Here is a 16,773-nt window from a genome sequence, read left to right on the forward strand (position 1 = left end):
TACACGCAGTTCCACACATGTTAGTGTGTGGGTGCCTGCATCCATGGGTGCACCTGGAGAGGCCAGCGACCATCAGGCATCCTTCTCTATCACCTCTGCCTGTGAACTTGAGACAGGGTCTCTCAGTGAGGTTGGAAATCCATGTTTTTCTGCTTGGCTGGCTGGACAGGAAACCATGGAGTTTCCCAATTTTCCTGTCTCTGCCTAACCAGTGCCGGGGTCACAGCTAGACCCTACTGTTACATGGGTGCTGGGGATCCAAACTCAGCAAGCCCTCTTACCCATCTCTCCAACCACCTAAGGGTACTTCTATTGTGGCTGTCATGTACGTCCAGATGTGTGGATGAAAGTCCTCTTCCTTTCAAGAAAACAGGAGGTACAGGAGGGCAGAGCCCCCCCCATACCCATATTGCTCGACATCCTTAGCAGCATCAAATCCAGTTCCAGGGAGGATAGTCTTAATTCCTTTAATAAACACTGCCAAGAGCAAAGAATGCACACTCTCTCCATCCAATCCCTCCCTCCTGACAATCCCCCGGACACCCTGAACCAGACTACACCCCCCATATACCCTGGGGCGAAATTAGGAACCAGCACCACCACCCACAAACCCTCCTGCGTCTGAGCCACTTCGCGATATATCTCTTTTCCCTCCCCTTCCTCCGGCATGCACACCCACGCTCTCTAGGTCCGGATGGGGCACAGAGGCCTTGGATTCCCACCCCACAGAGTTACTCCTCGGTCATGCCCTGGAGACTCTGCCAGGCGGTCTCTCGGCCTTACCATATCTTGGGCAGGCCCATGTTGGGAGACTGGCCACTGTGCGGCCCCTCAGCCTGCCCGGATATTAAGCCTTTATTGTTTATAGCAGGTGGCCAAGTCTTCAATGGCACATTTTCTGCTAATAACTTATGGGAACAGTCTGTCAATATCACATGCAAAAGAATGCTTACATTTCCCCCTACAGCAACCTGTGTTAGACCTCCCTTCTTCCTCCTAACAAATTCCTCAGATGACCTACTCAATTGCACAAGTGAGGAGGATTGCAAGCTCTCCTCCTGCTGGAGCAAAAATCACACAGAGCAGTGGTAATGCGACTCCCCGGCCTATTATGGGTACCGGCCACTAATGCCTCTCATTTCCACGCAGTACAGATAGTACAACAGACTAGATTTAAAAGAGATTTTGGCACATCAGTGGCCATCGCGATTGCGGTTGCCACCTCTGTGGTGGTGGGGGTGGCCGCGCTGGTTGCGATTACTCAAACTGCTCAAACCGCCACTGCCTTAAATAATATAGTTCATTTTGCTAAGGTCCTACACACACAGACCCTTATAAATGCACATTTTTATACTGCTATCTAAAATCTACAACAACAAATAGACCTCCTTGCGGAGGAAATAGAGATCCTCAAAAGCATAGGGGTGTCACCAATGTGACCCACGATACCCCCAGATATGCCTTACCCCATATCAGATTAAAAATATTACCAAGGCCAGACAAGAGCTAGCAAATATCCTGAAGGGTACCTGGTCACAGAGATTTCTTAATCTGGCATTACAAATGACCCAGGAAATAACTGCCTTAAATTATACACAAACAGCTCCACTAAACCTTGACACCACGTTCCTTACACAAATTTGGGAAAATCTACAAAGACTCTCTGACCCTTCATGGTTGGTCGCCTGGCTCCTCCTAGGTGGAATTGCCATTGTACTAACCCTCTTGTTTAAGTGTCTTCTCAGTATATGCACAGACAGAGAAATGCTAATAAAATAACCACCCAGGTCCTCATGGCGCTTCACGATCCAGAGACAAGACCCCCCGCTGATAGTCATCAAGACCTGGCTCGCAAAAATTCATGAGGCCTAAGATGGTCCCCACAGTCATTGACCAACACCCTGACGGCAGTTAAAAGTCACAATACAGTACTCGCTGTGCCAATGACGGGTAAGTTCCTCCCACAACAGGTACTCCTAAGACAGGACATGCTAATGGTCATAGCATGTACCTATGACAGGCAGGTCCTGCTTGTGAGGAGGACAACCTAAGACAGGCCTTCGAGGGGATTGTAAATAACGGAGGACTGTTAGCCACTGCCCTGTTCCAAGCCGTCGCTTAATAAAACAAAAGGGGGGATTGGCGCTTCCTGTTTTGAGTCCGACGACCTAACCTAAGTTCTGTCAGGAGAACCTGGAGATCGCTGATGTGCCCGAAGAACCAATGAGAGAGAAACATCTCAGACTCGGGGACCAATGGGAGGACAGGGAGGGGTATAGAGGTTGCTCCCTTGTATGCAATAAACGAGAGCTCTGCTTGCAACACAGTGAGTCTCGGGAATCTGGGTGGTTCACTCTACACCTACTCATCCCCTGCCCCCGTGGTGGGAGAGAGGACTGGCCTAACAGCAAGCAGCCAGTGCTGTTAACCACTGAGCTGCCTCTCCTTTTCTGCATTTTAGCTTGTGGTCTAGTCTTCATTGAATTCTACTTTGAGTTTGTTTCTTTTTTCTTTTTGAGGTGAAATCTTCATGTGTTGCCCAGGTTGGCCTCATATTGGCTTTCCTCCTGAGTAGCTGGGATCACAGACATGAACTACAGTGACTTCTGCTAGTTCTGTTTTAAAAATCATAATGTGATTCAAGCTCATGCAGTAGGACACGGCTCCATATCTAAATCCAGTATGAATTAAATATGCCTATCCCTGCGTATTTGGAAAAAATAAATGTATGTGACTGCGGGATGGCTCAGTGGGTAAAAGCACTTGTCACGAAAGCCTAATAACTTACCTGAGTCTAGAGCCCCAGAATCAATGTAAAACCAAGATGCAGTCATGCAAGTGTCTGTAGTACAAGTGTGTCCCTATAGGGAGCTGGGGGTATAGAGATGGGAAAGCTCTTGAAGCTGGCAGCCAGAAAACCTGGCTTACACTGCAGGGAAGCAAGCCCGTCTCAATCAAGGTGGAAAGGTAAGAATTGGAGACTATCCTCTGACCTCCACATGTGTTCCATGGCACACATACATGTGTTCCATGGCACACATGAGCCCATACCCACACACATGAACAGAGACATGTCACATACACACACACACACACACACACACACACACGCACCCAGCACGACGGGTGGGTGGGTGAATGAGTATGTGTACACGTATATTAGAGATTAGGAGAGGTTTTCTCTTCTCCAGCTGTGCCATGTTCCAAAACACCCACAGGAGAAATTTAAGGACTGTCATGGCTTCAGATAAAATCCTAAAAAGAAAGACTCACAGCATGCTGTTCACATCTCAATGAGATAAGCTCTGCTTTGTGTGTTTAGGAACCTGGACTTATATACGAATTTCATGTGAAGAAGGGACCCTTGACTGCCATGAACATGCAAACCATTTGCTTGGGAAGGGCTTTGGTAGATAACCCTTACGTAACTATCCCGCATCTTCTCCATTCTAACCTCGGCTTACATCTGCATCCTCCTCAGCTCACTGTCACCTGGCCTCACAAGGTTAAATAACCAGGCACCTGATACAGCCACTCGGACAATGGTGCTCATGCAAACTAAAAATTAAACGAGTGATCACATTTTTAATCTAGGTTCTAGTGCCATTGTTAGATTTAGACCCATCAAGAGTGGCCAGAAAAGAAGAGGCGATCATTATTATACAGTGGTCAGTTTCTGAGGGAGAATCAGCATTCTCCAGTGTGTTAATGGCTACCTGGCAGGGCTTCGTAGCATCGTCTTAAAAGGGCATTCGGTGTTCCGTTGGCTTGCTGACTCTGAAGGCAGGAACTCCTCACCCCGGTGGGGTGCATGAAGCCTGGTCTTGGGATGTGTCTGTGCCTGTGCAGTCCAATGTGTTATCAGATTCTTTTGCGGTCTTCCTGTGATCCCAGCCAAGTTGCTATGTACAAAATCAAACCACACTGGTTTCCAGTCCTCCCAAAATTCAGAGAAGGGGGAGAAGGAACTTGTGCAGCTGTGGCAACAACGTTATTGTCAGCGAACACAGATATCTGGTTTAGAAATGCCTAGGAGACTAGAGCACAAATAAAGAAGACGTGTATTTCAGAGGGTTTTTTTTTTTTTAATAAGTAGATAATTGTTCTTATGTGCGTTTGCTGATTGGCTCTGTTTATTCAAGAACCTAGGTGTAAATTTTCATCTCTTACTTTGTGTAGCTTAACTAGAATTATTGAATCTTAGCCTCTAGATGTGGCATTATCCTGGGCCAAGTAGCTTTCATTGTCTGGGCCAGCAAATAGATCCAGTGGGCCTGTGAGGGAGAACATCCAGTGATCTCAAAGCATTCTGTGCACCCCACGGCCTCTCCTGGGGGATCTGCCATCAGCCCCCACCAATGTTTAGACTATGGATACACATTCTGCCTCTCTCCCCGTCTTAAGAGGTGTAGTGAGCATAAGATCAAGTTGTTAGACAAGCAGAAATACAGATTTCCGATCAGTTTGTCTTTCATTTTATGCCAAAGATATAAATTTACGTCCAGTCCTTGCTATAATCACATGGCCCTCCCCAGTTCCCAAGCAGGCAGCCAGCGGAGACAGGAAGCTTAATAAAAACCCTATACTTCTATAAAATGCACTCTGAAATGTGGTTTTCACCCTTTCCATGCAAACTGATAGATAGGCATTTAAAAAATTTGCCTGCTATTTTAAATGTAGTTAATTCCTGAATGGACCAAACAAAAAGACACTTTCCAACATTCTGCGCAGTGATTGCTGTACTATTTATGTCAAATTTAAATACAGCGTAATTTTTGTATGAGGGTCCCTAGGGACATCATGTTTTTGTTTATCATGAAAAAAATCTCGTCACAATTTTACTATAAGCCCTGAATATAAAATTGTCTTTTCATAACTATACTTCTATGTTAAGAAGTGATAATTTAGAAAAATAACATGATCCACTGATAAATGTTAGTGCTGCGGGCAAAGTTCTAAGATCAGCTGATATCTGGATTTTCTAAGCACTATGCTCTGATTTCAGAAATTGAGCCAGATTGAAACTAAGTTGTAGATTGTTGGGAAGGAAGGAATGAAAGTGACTCGAGGTTTAGGAATGAAAACAGAATAATTTAAAGAGGTAGTGACTGTTATTGATCACAGACGTTCTTTTCAAAGTTTTAATATGAAGTTTGCAGTTTGAAAGTGAGTGGACCAAAGATATTTCCAACTTCCTTTCTTAAAAAAACCACCCAAATTAGCAAAAGCAGCAGTGATTGAGAAACAGCATTTAAAACTCCATGCTACTGAGAGGTGCATACCCTGCAGCTGTGGGTCCTGACATAGGAAATAGGCTGCCAAGTACTTTGAAAAGGAACCAGCACAGAGAGAGGTTGAGAGGGGAAGACAGGCCTGCAGTGCTACGTCAAGGCCAGCAAACGCCAAGCCTTCCTTGTCTGGGGCAGTGGGAGGATGAAACTGATACCGTCCTGGCCATAGCTTTCCTCCAGAGTCTGGAAAAAAGAGAAGCTCCTGGGACCTTCTTCATATGAATTCACAGCAATGGTGTCAGCATGCACAAGACCCTTGTAAGCTCAATCAGACAAAAAGCCAGCAGAGACCTGGGGAAACGCAGGAGACCACAACCTTAGCAGAGGGACTACTGGCAGCTGATCACTGCTGGGTGAGGAGAGTTGGTCCTTTTTAAGAGTGACACTAGACAGGCTGAACAGGCTCCAGAGGATGAACTTACACTGAGGGACATCTGGGGACACAAACTTGACTCTCGATGGGCCTTAACATATATGACAGAATGCATGAAATATTGTGGGCAGATTATAGGGGTGCAGATAGGGAAGGGGGGCCAAATATGATTAAGATATACAAAATCCAAAATCAAGCTATATAAGTTTTTTTTTTTTAAGGGAAGGTGGGTTAAATGAAGCAGCATAAACATAAAGATGAGCTCTATTGTCTAGACAGTTTGTCTCCACAAACGTAAAGATGAGCTCTACTGTCCAGAAGCTGGTGGTGCACAGAGTGGAGCAGAAAGAACATACTGTAAAATGTTCTGAAACACCAGTCTTGGTTTCTATGGAAAAGCAACCCAGCACTCAGAAGCACTCCAAGGAAGATCCTTCACAGTGTAAGATACAGCACTGGCCCTCCTCTGACTATCACCCTGTAAGTGTTTACGCCCAACTCTTCTCATCATGGGCTCTGCGCATCCACAGATTTGATCATGGAAGGAAAATATTTGCAAAAAGAATAAAGAAATAATAAATAAACAGCATCTGTCTTGAACATGTACAAATTTCTTTCTTCTCATTAGTCCCTGAACAATATAGTATCTTAACTATTCACCTTGTGTTTGTTCATTTTTGTCAACTTGACACACACTAGAGTTACCGGCAAAGAAGGAACATCAGGGGATGAATTTCCTCCATCCGATTGGCCCATTGGCATGTCTGCAAGGCATTTTCTTAAATGTTAACGGATGTAGGAGGACCCAGCCCACTGTGGGCAGTACCATCCCTGACAGGTGGGTCTGGACTGTTTAAGAATGGCATCTGAGCAAGCCAAGGGAAACAAGTAGCGTTCCTCCATGGGCTCTGCTTCACTTCCTGCCTCCACGTTCCTGCCCTGAGTCCCTGCCCTGACTTCCCTCAATCACAGTCTGCAATTATAAGATGAAATAAAGCCTTTCCTATCCAAGTTGGCTTGGGTCAGTGTTTTATCACAGCAAGAGAAACAAACTCGGACATTGTGAAAGTCCTAGAGATGATTTAGACTGTGAGGAAAAAATGTGTGTGGGTCACATGCAAATGTAAACCATTTTTGTAACAGATCTGAACGTCTAATGATTCTGGCATCCTCGGAGGCACAGGTGTACTGAGGCTAACCCCATGAACACTGAAGGATGCCTTTTCTTCAGGATGAAGTCACCTCATTCAAATAGGAGTATTTGAAAAGTAAAAGAGCTATCAAAACTAGAAGTAAAAAAGGAGAAAATGGCAGTAAATTATAACCAGGGAAGTATTTCTACAGAGCTCTTAAAAAGTTGTGTATGGGGGCTGGAGAGATGGCTCAACGGATAAGGCACTGACTGCTCTTGCAGAAGAACCAGGTTCGAATCCCAGCACCCACATGGCAGCTAACAATTGTCCATAACTCCAGTTCCAGGGGATCCGACGGCCTCTTCTGTCCTCCACGGGCATTGCACGACACAGGTGTACTTACCTACATGCAGACATAACACTCATAAAATAAAAATAATAAATATTTTTTTTTAAGTTGTGTATGAGAGCCAGGCATGGTGATACATGCCTTTAATCCCAGCACTCCAGAGGGAGAGACAGGCTGATCTCTGTGAGTTCAAGGTCAGCCTAGTCTACATAGTGAGTTCCAGGCCAGCTGGGGCTACAGGGAGACCCTGTCTCAAAAAGACAAAAACAAAAACAAAACAAAAAAGAGAGTTGATGAAAAGATAAAGTATGTAGCTCGATCTTCCTCCAAATAAATACATTCTTTCCAAGCGCATATGGAATATCTGTTTAAAAATCGACCATGTGCTATGCTATCAAGAGTATCTCAATAGAGTATAAGAAATTAATATCATATAGGCCACATTTTCTGACCACAATGCATATAATTTTTTTTTTTTGGTCTTTTTGAGACAGGGTCTCCCTGTAGCCCCAGCTATCCTGGAACTCGCTATGTAGACCAGGCTGGCCTTGAACTCACAGAGATCCACCTGCCTCTGCCTCTGCAGTGCTGGGATTAAAGGCGTGCACAACCACACCTGGCACAATTAAATTTTTTAAAATTAACATTAAAAGGTAGTTTTAAGCACTGCATGGTGGCGCATGCCTGCGATCCCAGCACACACAGGTGGAGGCAGCAAAGTTCCAGGCCAACCTGAACCACACAGGGAGTTGGAAGGAAGTTCCAGACCAGTCTGGGCGATAACAACCTGTCTTAACACACCACAAACAACAGCAAAATATTAGTTTTAAGGAACCCATATATTTGGATTTAAAAATGTATTTCATATGTTGAAAACTACTTAAATGTAATTAATAATGAAAGTAATATATTCAACATTACACTGCAGAATTCGAGCCCTTGTCATATTTAAGATTTAAAATAAATCAGTGAAGTGTTCAGCTCAGAAAGAACACAAATTAAAAATTAGAAAATAAAGGAATACAATAGAAGGTCAGTAAGCCCAAAACCTCGGGCTCCTATAAAAGCTTAAATGAAAGTGTAAGTATTTAGTAATAAAGGAGACAGAATATATAGTACAGATACTAAAAAATAATAGGAATTAACCATGTCATTAAAATTAGATAAATGACAAATTATATCATGAAATATAATCATTAGGAAAATTATGTAATTAGATCCTCATACAAATTGATAATGTCCCAAACATAAAAATGATCAAAAATTTAGAAAAACAGAAAATATTAACACACTAACTACTATGGAAGATATTAAACTATTATAAATTCCCATCTAAAGACAGCAGGCCAGATCAGTTTTACAGATGTAGTTTAACCTCTTCATAAGGACAAAAATCAGCCATAGTCTATAAATTATTTAAGATTTTAAAATGATGACAAGCTGATACCACACAAGACAAGGGATATTATAAAAAGTAAGAGCATGGAATTATTCCTATGTGGACATAAGGTCAAAGCTAAAATAAATTATTAACAATCTGAGTTCACCCATTCACTGAAAAGAACATCCTGCTAAAGTAACATTTTCCATAAGCCCAAGGCAACATTCACCCAGAGAGTCTGTCAATTGTACCAGTACTGCTAGATTTGCACAATGCAAGAAAAGTTAATAAAATCCACAGTTACTATTTATTCAAGAAACTAGCAGGTGAGGGCTGGGGATGTAGCTCAGATGACAAGGCTTGCCTGGCATGCATGAAGACCTGCATTTAATCCCCAGCACAGCATAAACTGGGCATGGTGGCACAGGCCTATAAACTTAGCACCTCACAGATGGAGGCAGGAAGATCAGGAGTTCAACATCATCCTCAGCTATATATAGTTAGTTTTGGGCTAACCTGGGCTGCATGATACTTCATCTTTAAAAAAAAAAAAAGACAGGAAAAGAAACTTTGCTAAGCACTATCTCAGTCATATGTAAGTAGAATTTCCCATGTCCTAGATTCAAGAAGGTGAACTAGAAAGTCACCACACTGGCAGAGCGGGAAGCCGCACAGTGCGCAGAGGATCCTGAGGTCAGAGCTGATGAGGAGTCGCCTGGATGAAAGGAGAGAAGTGAGTTCTCATGTGAGGCCTCAGACCAGAAGCAGAGGGTTTGGCTCCAGGGCAGCTAGGGTTTGGGAGGAAGAGTTCAGACAAAAGAGTCATGAGGTAGACAGAGAAGCTAAACCAGAGCGTGAGGAGCAAGAAGCTGCTCATGCCTGACCTAGATCCCAGAGGGAGGTCTTCGGATTGGTGGGCGCTCAGAAGAGTGAGGTCTGAGGTGTGCTTTAGAAAGTACTTACGTGGCTTCTGTGCAGAGAATAACCCGTACTAGGACACACAGGATTGATAGCAAACCCGTCACAGGGGGACCAGGTAAGGGCAGTGGTAGTATCTCAGGTGAAGTGCCTGTGGTGTGTACTGGGCAGTCTCAGCAGCTAGGGACCCAACCAATGCATGATACGGTGTGTCTGAAGACACCGTAGTGAATGGCCTCAACGACTGTGGCTTTCACAGTGCTCAGAACCGCAGTGGGTGAGGCAGAGGCCCAGGAGAGCTGCTTCTGTAGTTCAGTCTGAAGGACACTGGCTCAGGACTAGAAGAGCTGTGGGGTCAATGAAGTGCTAAGGCAGGGAATTTTGATGTTCCAACCTGTAGGCTGTCAGGCAGTTACCTCTTAATTGTGGGACTAGTTAGAGTTTAGTTAGATCTTTGGCTCTAGTTAGACTTCAACTGATTGGACAGGGCTCACCCACCAGAGAGAAGCCTGTGCTTTCCATAGTCTACTGATTCAAACAAACATCAGACACTTCTAGAACCACACACCTAGAATGTTTAACTAAAATGTCTGGACACTGTGTGGCTCATTCAAGCTGATAAAATAATCATCACAGCAGGCTAGGAATCAAGCCAGCTACCAAATAAAGACTTTATGGAAAAACTAAAGACCTCACACTTAAAGGTGAAATTTTAAGACTGCTCCCAGCAACCAGACATAGATTATCTCTATAAACACTCATAGTCAACTGTGTGTTGAAGGGCTCATCCAAAGCAATACAGGGAGAAAGGGATTAAATATCATGTTAGAAAGAAAAGCCATGAAACTGTCCTTATTTGTAAACAACATACGTTTCAACCAAGACAATCCAAATGCTTTTCTTCTAAGAGAACTAATAAAGTTCCATAAGCTTACTGGACTGGCGTCAGCACACAAAAATAACAGACCTTTCAATAAAATAACACCAGGCAGTAAATGAAATAGAAAGGGGGAAAAACTTATGAAATACCCCCAAATAAAACTAATAAATGATAGTTAAGACCTTCAGAGCGAAAATCAAATATTTCTGAAGAACCAAAAAAGAATTGAATATGAAGATAGACATACTGCTATATGCAAGAATGATAAAGATGTCATTATCCCGTCCAAATCCTTCATATACATATGACATACTAACTAAAATCCTGAAGAGGTTTTATGGGATAGGACAGTGGATCTTAAAATAAAAGCACAAAGAATTAGGAAGAGCCAAGATAAATTTAAAGAAGTTGTTGGTGGGGGAGGGGTAAATTGCCTGACCAAATATATCAAGAATTTATATAGCTATAGAAATGGAGAAGTGTGGTATTGGCATAAGAATAATGGAATCAACCAAAGGAGCATGATAGAAAATCCAGAAACAGACGCTTGCATGCGTGGAAACTTGAATGGTGACCAACATGGCACTGCAAACCAACAAGGCAAGTCAGGACAACTGGGCAGATGGTGGTGAGTCCACTGATGAACCCCATGGAAAAATAAGATGGGCTCTTACCCTCACACCGTATACAAAAATAGCTTCCAGATGGATTAAAGATCCAAATGCAGAAAGCAGCTTTGGGTAAAAATGTGGGCTATCTTCAAACATTCTGAGGTAGAAAGTTTCTGACTCCGGACACAAAACATTGCAGAAAAGACTGGTAAATTTGATGATACCAAGATTAGAGAAAAAGTTCAACTCAACAAAGACACACCAAAAGAAAAAAATAAATAAACCTGTAATCTTTGAAAAGATAGTCATCACTCATGTAACAAAGTAAAAGCGTGAGCTATGAATAAGTATGCAAAAAGAGTCAAAGAATACCCTAGAATAGAAACAGGAGAAGCACTCAGCCTACTAATAGAGAAATGTTAAAAAAAAAAGTAACAATAAGCTCTCATCTCAGACCTAGAAAATTTATAGTAAAATCAAGAGTAGGGATGCTCACAGTAGCTTTCAGATGCTGCTGGTGAGCATGGGAGTTTGTGCCACCATTTTGGAGACTGATTTCAAAATGTCTCATAAAGTTGATGTTCATTTTCTGTAATTTAGCAAGTCAATGTCTAGTTATTAAACTAGGGGGAAAATTTGTATGCGCAAAAGAATATGGGTGTAAAAATGTTGTCTTGAGACTGCCTGGGGGACTGAGAGAGCCAGACTCTGCTGGATGAGCTTCCCATATTGCTCTGTGCCCATCCCCCTACTCTGGGACCACCTGCAGTCCCTCCCAGGACTCCAGGGACCAGCACTTCCATCTCCTCTCCACAGATCTTGGTACTATACATCTGAGGCATCTGAAGCTCTCCTGTCTAGCCAGTGCCATGTCGCCCTTATGGAGCGCTCCTGAGTAGTCTGATTGGAGCCATCTGGTCTCTCCAATATAAAATCAAAAGAGAGAACCTGAAGCCTACACCAACCAGACTCTCATATCAAATCAGAAAGCAACCACAATACTTCAGTCAAACAGAATCAACTTCAACTCAACAAAGGCTTGAGCTTCATACCAGAACCATAAGCAATGAAAGAAACCCACATGCCAAAACCACAACAAAAAAGAAATATGAAAAACCAAAATAATATGTCTTCACCAAACACCACCAGTCCTATAGAAGAGTTCTACACAGAGAACTCCCTAAAGATAACCCAGGACACAGAATTTAAAAGAACAATCATAAACATGATCAAAGAATTCAACAAATTTAAAGAACACACAAGCAAGCCAGGCATGGTGGTACAGGCCTTTAGTCTTAGCACTGGGGAGGCAGACGCAGGCAGATCATACAGGAAGGAGAAGAATCGCAGATAAATGTTATTGACAAGACCTTCAATAGACTTGTAGAAGAAAATTTCCCCAAATTAAGGAAAGACATGCGTATACAAATATAAGCACATAACATACCAAATACGATCAGAAAAGAAACTTCCCACAGAATATCATAGTAAAAACAAAATGTACAGAACAGAGAGTACTGAATGGCACAAGAGGAAAACAAGTCATACAAAGGAAAACCCACCAGAATTACAGCTGACTGATCAGTGCAAACTGTGAAAGCCAGAAGAGCCTGGACCAAGGTGTTCCCAGTTCTACATGACCACAGATGTCATTTAGATAGAATGACATCTATGACAACCCAGAATACTTCACCCAGCAGAACTGTCCATTATAGTGGATGGGGAAAGAAAAATCTTTCACGACACTAATAGACTGAAAGACTTCATGTCCACCAAAAATCAGCCCTGCAGAGACCACTCAAAGCAATACAAAGACCCGAAGAAAGGAATAACCATACACAGGGGCAACAGAAAGAAACTAAATGAAGGGATAATTGTGGAAACACAAAATTAGATCAAGAAGTCAAACCAATACATATCTTTCTTTTAAAAAAATTTTATTTATTAATTTTATGTATATGCATGTATTGCCTACATGTAGGTAAGTGCACCTGTGTCGTGCAATGCCCGTGGAGGACAGAAGAGGCTGTCGGATCCCCTAGAACTGGAGTTATGGACAGTTGTTAGCTGCTATGTGGGTGCTGGGATTCAAACCCGGGTCTTCTGCAAGAAGAGTCAGTGTTCTTAACCACTAAGCCATCTCTCCAGCCCCCCAATACATATCTTTCAATAATAACTTTAAGTATTAATGGCCTCAACTCCTCAGTCCAAAGACACAGGCTAGCGGAATGGATTATGAAACAAAACCCATCTTTCTGTTGTCTGGAAGAAACTCATCTCACCTTCAAGGATAGGCACTACCTTAAAGTAAAAGGATGAACAAAAATATTCCAATCAAATGTCACTGAGAAACAAGCAGGGAATGCAATTCTAGTATCTGACAAAATAGACTTCAAATTAAAACTAATCAGAAGAGATAAGGAGGGTCACTTCATTCTGATCAAAGGAACAATTGGCCAAGAAGATATTGTACCATATTGAACATATATGTGCCAAACTGTGGTGCACCCAATTTCATAAAAACAGTACTACAGGACTTTAAGACACAGATTAACCCCAACTCAATAATAGTAGGTGACTTCAATACCCCACTGTCTCCAACAGACAGGCCAACTAGACAAAGAATAAACAGACATCTGAGTTAAATGAAACCATACATTAAATGGACCTAATCGACATCTACCAAATATTCCACCCAATCATCAAAGAATACACATTCTATTCAGCACCCCATGAAACTTTCTCAAAAATTGACCACACACTGGAGCTCAAAACAAACCTTAACAAATACAAAACATTGAAATAATTCCATGCATTCTATTGGACCACAAAGCAATGCCTTTAATCCCAGCACTCGGGAGGCAGAGGCAGGCAGATCTCTGTGAGTTCAAGGCCAGCCTGGTCTACATAGTGAGTTCCAGGACAGGTGGGGCTACAGGGTGACCCTGTCTCAAAAAGACAAAAAAAAAAAGAAGCTTAAAAATCAAAACTGAATGAAGCTCTACTAACTACATGAATGCAAGGAGATTAAACAACACACTCCTAAATGCTGAGTGGGTCAAAGGAGAAATTAAGAAACAAATTAAAGCATTCCTGGAACTAAATGAAGAGGACAATACAACACAACAAAACCCTATATCTCTAAGTGCCTACATTAACAAAAGAGAATGAGCACATTAAATGACTTAACATTGCAACTCAAGACTCTAGAAAGGCAAGAACAAATGAAGCCCAAACAGAGCAGATGAGAAGAAATTACAAAAATCAGAGCAGAAATTAATGAAATAGAAAAAAAGAAAACAATACAAATAATCAATGAAGCTAAGACCTGGTTCTTTGAAAAGATAAAGATAGACAGACCCTTAGCCCAGTTAACCAAAAGAAAGAACAAATCCAAATCAACAAAATCAGAGATGAAAGGGGAAACATCACAACAGACACCAGAAAGGTTCAGAACATTAATAGGAAATACTTTAAAAATCCATACTGTATTAAATTTGAAAACCTAAAAGAAATGAATGAATACCTAAAATCATGGGAACCACCAAAGCTAAACCAAGAAGAAATCAACATCTTAAACAAACCCATAGCATATAAGGAAATTGAAACAGTAATACAATACCCCAGACTAAGAGATGCCCAGGTCCAGATGGATTCACAGCAGAATTCTCCCAGGCATTTAAAGATCTACAACCAACAGTATTTAAATTATTCAAAAAAAATTGAAACAGAGGGAGAACTCCCAAATGTCTCCTATGATGTCAACATCACTCTAATACCAAAACCAGGTAGGGACACAACCAAAAAAAAAAAAAAAAAAACCCAAAAAAATCAAACCAAAAAACTTCAGACTCATATCCTTGATACCGTACATACAACAATTCTCAACAGAAATTCTCAGCACATTAAAAAGATCACCCACCACAATCAAGTCGGTTTTATTCCAGAATTGCAGGGATGGTTCAATATACACAAGTCAATAAATTACATAAATGGACTCAATGACAAAAATCACATTGTCATCTCAATAGATGCAGAGAAGGCCTTTGATAAAATTCACATGCATTTATGTTAAAAGTCCTAGAGGGAACATACCTTAACATAATTAAAGCTATATACAACAAACCCACAGCCAACATCATTCTAAATGGAGAAAAATGGGAAACATTCCCAGTGAAATCAGGAACCAGGCAAGGCTGTCCACTATGTCCACTCCTTTTTAATATAGTGCTTGAAACTCTTGCTAGAGCAGTAAGACGAGAGAAGGAAATTAAAGAGTCTCATTGGAAAAGATGAGGTCAAATTATCTCTATTTTCAGACAATATGATATTATACTTAAGAGACGCCAAAAATTCCACCAGAAAACTGCTAGAAATGATTAACACTTTAAGCAAAGTGGCAGGTTAAAAATCAATCTATAAAAGTCAGTAGCCTCTCTATATACCAATAACAAGCAATTGGAGAAAGAGTACAGGGAAACCCTCCCCTTCACAATAGCCTCAAAAAATATCTAGGAATTAACCTGACTAAAGACATTAAAGATCTCTACAACGAAAATTTTAAATCTTTGAAAAAAGAGATTGGGTCTTAGCAGACAATCTGAGAGGATGGGTACCAACTTCCATCTGTATAGTGGCTCTGATCTCAGAAGACCACTAGAGAGTGATGAGTTCTAGCCTCCCTCAGGTAGAGGGTCTGAGAAAGCAGGGGACTGCCTGAGAGCCCCCGGATCCTGCCTCCACCTGGTGGTAAGCTTCCCCAAATTGCACCATACCCATCCCCCTATCTGGGATTTTGTGAGGCCCCTCCCAAGGCCCCAGGGCAGATCTGGTTTTGGTAGTCTAAGGCTGATCCTAGCAGACAGCCTGAGAGGGTGGGTTTCAACCTCCACTGGTGTAGTGGCTCTGATCTCAGTAGACTGCCAGAGTGCCGAGTTCTGGGCACCCTCTGGCATAGGGCCTGAGAACACAAGGATCCTGCCTCCATGTGATGAAGGAGGCCAAGTGTGCCTGAACAGAACCTGAATTGGGCTTCTGTGGGTACTCCTGAATAGCTGATCTGAAGCCATCAGTTCGCTCCAAATTAAACCTGAGAGAACCTGCCAACCAGCTTTACGTAACCAATAAAGGATCTAGACACCCCGAAAATACAAACAGAAGAAGACTTCAACTTAATTCTCATATCAGAATCATAAACAACAAAAGAAATTCACATGCCAAAATCACAACGAAAGAATGATAAAATGGAAAGCCAAAACAGTATGTTCCCACCAAACTCCACCAATCCTGTAGAAAAGTTCTACAAGGAGAATCCCCTAGAGATAACCCAGGACACTGAATTTAAAAGACCAATCATAAACATGACCAAGGAAGTCAGTGAATTTAAAGAACACATGAACAAACAAAGAGCTAAAAGAAGATAGGGATAAACTTCTGAATGAATTCACAAAAGAGAAACATTGAAAAAACTCAGGCAGAAATGAAGAAGGAAGTGAAAAACTCAATAAGCCGACTTGAAACAACAGGGGAAAGCCTCACCTCTAGAATGAATGAAATGGAAAACAGTATCAAAACTGGAGGATAAAGTTGAAGAACTGGACCACTCAAGCAAAGATTATGGTACAGGAAGCACATAGAACACCAAATAGACAGGATTAGACAAGAAACTCCCCACGACATATCATAGTAAAAACACTATATGTACAGAACAAAGAGAGAATACTGAAAGCAGCAAAAGAAAAACAGGTCACATACAAAGGAAAGCCCATCAGAGTTACAGCTGACTTAGTGCAAACCATGAAAGCCAGAAGAGCCTGGACCAAGGTATTTCCAGTTCT

Source organism: Nannospalax galili, unplaced genomic scaffold (genome assembly GCF_000622305.1).
Source record: "Nannospalax galili isolate Female #2095 unplaced genomic scaffold, S.galili_v1.0 scaffold763, whole genome shotgun sequence".
NCBI classification, from domain to species: domain Eukaryota; kingdom Metazoa; phylum Chordata; class Mammalia; order Rodentia; family Spalacidae; genus Nannospalax; species Nannospalax galili.